Source organism: Galendromus occidentalis, unplaced genomic scaffold (genome assembly GCF_000255335.2).
Source record: "Galendromus occidentalis unplaced genomic scaffold, Mocc_1.1 scf7180000077533, whole genome shotgun sequence".
In the NCBI taxonomy this organism is placed as follows: Eukaryota; Metazoa; Arthropoda; class Arachnida; order Mesostigmata; family Phytoseiidae; genus Galendromus; species Galendromus occidentalis.
The window spans coordinates 699,004-703,176 of record NW_003805521.1 but is presented as its reverse complement, the minus strand read 5'-3'; positions in this window follow the sequence as shown (position 1 = coordinate 703,176).

Below are 4,173 nucleotides of genomic sequence, written 5' to 3'. Positions count from 1 at the left end.
AAGACGAGCAGCGGCAGTTTGTTGCCGGATTCACTGGAGCGGCTCTCCCCTCCCCCGACATTTTCCTGCATCCTTGCCGAAAGTCTCTTCTCTCAACTCCCAACTCCGACACTCGATTCCTCTATTTCTCCTCGACTTTTTGCCCAGCTTCCTGCCTGCAACACCGCCACGCAGCGAGCGAACATCCGAAGTGGCGCAATCCGGGAACCCTTACGACCACTGAATATATGTGTTTCCGCATCGCTGTCGCAGATTTTCTTCTTACGTGTAGGGTGTGCGAAACGGGAGGGGGAGGGAGGAGCGGACGGCTGTAGCGGAGTCGCATTCGGAGGTTAAAGAGGGCGGAAAAATCTTGCGAGGAGTCAGCCGCCAGACTCGTCCGGAAGCCAGGAGGAAAAAGAGTGGCCAATCGGTGGGTTAACCTTTCGGCCGGCGGCCCGGTCGGTCGCTCGGTCGTGTGGTAGCGGCGAACTTCGAGAGAAGCTTGTCTGAGGGAGCGTGAGAGATCGGATTGGGGGAGCAGCGAAGTGGGGGGACGGGCGACCCAGAAGAACACAGAACATCTCGCTTGTTAAACTTTCACTGCCGTACCGCCTGTCTGCCTACATACCAGTCAACGGCCGGCTTGTGAGGCTCGGCTTCCGACATCAAGGAGCAAAAGAGGGAAAAACTTTCGCTGAAACATAACCTTTCTCCCACGCTCCGAAAGCGAAAAAAAGTGATCCCGAAAGATATCCGTCGAACATCCCGAAGGTCGCCGCTGCTTGACTTCAACTTCACTGACTGTCGGGGGAAAAGTGAGCAGATAGGAGAAGGCACGGGGAAGGCGGGAGTCAGAGTAAGAAGTCTCTACTGTCGGCAATCGAACTCCTTCGCTTGCTCCGACGCGACGCTTCACTTTTAGCCGGCATGTTCGACAAACGGACAGACCGATCGAACGACTCACACTCGGATGTTCGGCAAATTCGCTTTGTTCGTCGCCAGGGAGAGAAAACGATTGACAGAAAAAGAAGATCGAGAGGAGCGATCTACTCGGCCGCTGGATCTTCAAATGCTTTCCGAGTGAGTCCGAGTTCGTAGCGAAGTAACGACTCTGATTTCTGGGCTTCGAACGAGTCAGGTCATCCCGAGCACTCCGCTTCTATCAACAAGATGGGATCTCGAACGAGGAATCAAAAGAATCCCCTGAATTCCATCGGCACCTCGTTCAGAGCTCAATCCCCCTCTCAAAGCGCCTCTCAAATCTTACTCTCCTGGCTCAGTGATCCGACAATCGCTGCATCACCTCGAATTGCGTGGTATTATTTGTGCGCCCTGACTGACTGAACTTCGATCGCTCGATCGGTAGAGGAATCGATTGACTAATTAATTCGGCCGTCGACGAAAATCTCAATTCATGTTCTCTCTCATGTCCTCGGATTCCGAATACAAGACGGCATAGGATTTCAATTACGTTATCAGCATCACACTCACTCACGAGTCGCGAAACTATTTCCGCTCGGAGCGGATCATCAGCGATCCGTGGACCGTTCTCCCGTCGCGTCAAAAACGAGCTTCGAACCTCCTTTCGAGCTGGAACAGGGAAGGGATAAGGGATTCTTCCATCCCAGCGAGCGAACGCTGTTGCGGTCGTGGTCGCCGACGTTATTGTTTCCATGCCGTTCGTCTGACCAGCGAGGGAGCGAACGAGCAAATGGGGTCGGTAGAATTGTCGACAGAAGCTTCGACTTCAGCTGTATCATCGACTTTAGCGGCATCATCGACTTCGGTCGTTCCGACTTCAGCAGCAGCTCTAGTCGACTTCGGCGGTAGCAGTCAGCCGACCGACCGACCAACAAACCAACGAACCACCCGCTCGACCAACCGACAAACCCACCGGTCGACCGACCAACGAGTCGAATCGGGTAGAAGAAAATATTCGAGTCGCCTGCTGCTCATATTCTCGTCTATTGGAACCCGATTCCTCAACGAGCCGGCGAGACAGGCTTGCAATGTTCGGCTCAGTGAGATCTTGAGTCTGAAATTCCCGGTTCGATAGCAGAAATAAATCGCACCTCTAGCGATGTACTTATGTCTCTCTATCGATCGAAAGCCCGACGATAGCGCGAAAAGTATCGCCCTGCTCGCTTGGTTCTAGCGTTCGATTAATTGGGAGTGCCTACGTAGGTGCTCGTAGCCCATATGGACGACCTTCACAGAAATCTCGGCGGTGAACTGCGCCACTCGGTTGTAGGCGATCGGCGTGCCAAGCTATGAAATAAATGTCAGACCTGCTCGTCAGCTTCGGTCTGTCCTTCTGTTTGGCTGGCTGTACGTCGACGACGCGTTCCGCTTCCGCCATCAGCTGGTTACGTAGCCACGCATCTTTGCGTCTTGATCGCGAGGGGTTGGCGCTTCACGGCCGCCGTCGAGCGCCGCAAACTACACCGCCAGCGGGACAGGCAAATCCGTGGTGAACTGTCCAGCGGTTTCTTCAATCGACCCCATTCTCACTTGTCAATCGGTGTTCTCTTAACCAACCTGCTGATGCCGTACTCGAGGATCACCCATTACCATTAACAATACGGAGGCCGACATCGACCGATCGTTCCGAAAGCTATTACCACAAATATCAAGGAAGGCCTCGTTCTGGAGAGATAACCTGTCCCAAGGGGTGAAGCTAAATTATTCTGGGTCTTCCGAGCTCACTGTATCCGTCTCAATTTTTGCTGGCACCCCTCGATCCTATCGACGGTCCTCGAATGTCTAGGGCTGCTCACATCTCTTTCGAGACTGGCACATTCCTGACAGAAACTGACTGACAGAGAGCGGAAAGCCCCGACAAGCTATAGGTCTCCCCACATAGATGCCGGACCTTTGTTGGGGTTGTGGGCTTTGTGATACTTGCAGATGTAGCGGCCACAACACCACCACCACCACCATTAGTGAAGGAGGCGCGTAGAGTAGGGCGTCTGCGCGCATTTCCTCTCGTCTAGTGTTAACTAGATGAACGACGAAGGAGGGACACGGGCAACGCGAGCGAATAGGGAGTGGATGAACGAAAAGAAAGAAGAAACCAACGGGTCTACGAGCTGGCTAAAGCAATTGCTTATTAGCTCGAGCCACCAGTCTACCTCCCAGTTCGATAGCCGCGTGGGTGGTCACCGCAAGCAACACAAGTCATCGGAACTGTCTCCGCCGAGCGGCCGCCTACGACACCAACTCAACGACTATCCCGGCCAGAAGATGTCGGAGAAAATTTCGATCTGTTCCCTGCTCTGCTCTTTCGCTTGATATCACCAATCAGTTATAGGTCGGTCTCTCATCGCTCATTAAATCTTCCTGTCATGCGTCCAACTTCGCAAAAGGGGTCGACATGTTGGGAGGTCGGACGATTTTACCTCGGACCTTACCTAACCCGGACTTGACTCTTCGAGTCTCAATTGATTTCCGCTGTCGGAATCATGGGGGAGATGCGGAGATCTGCGGTGAGGATCATTTCTCCAACCACCAGAGCTATCGGATCAATGTGAGAGCTGCCGGAAAATATGCGTGACAAGGATTCTATCCAGAGTATTTTCTCAATTGAATCATCGATGTCCGCTAGAGCTGACATAACGATGCTACCCCTCACCCAGATCTGGGAAATTACTGATGCCGTGAGATTCCACGTGAATCGAGGTTCTTTGAGCTTTCTATATTCCCCGTGGATTTTTGCGCCGGCCGTGTGGAGTAGTCATGGAATCAGGAACATAAGAATGACGGAGATCCTTTGTGATCATCGACATAAAAGGAGAGCCAGTCGGAATAGATATCAGGCTTGTCAAAGCGTGCCGCTTGAGTGTCGAGAGAAAACATTGAGTTCCAAGTCGCTTGTTCGGCTCTCCTCGAAGCCTCCTCCGCCTCGTATTGTTCTTCCCAAAATAACTCGGGTCCACCGGAGTACGGTCTCACAAGGCGATGCCGCAGCGGCGGACGGCACCATCCAGGGATTGCCGGTGGCATGTCCACTGAGCAGAAAATACGGAGCGAACTCCGACCCGGTTTTCGGTCGTCGGTCAGTGAATGAGATCTCAATGATTTCCGGAAGCTCTCCATCAATACTCCCACATCATCTTCATGCGAGAGGTGCGACGAATAGCGCATTTGTATCGGTTTTGAGCCACACCTCTCTTCGATGATCTACAGGACCCT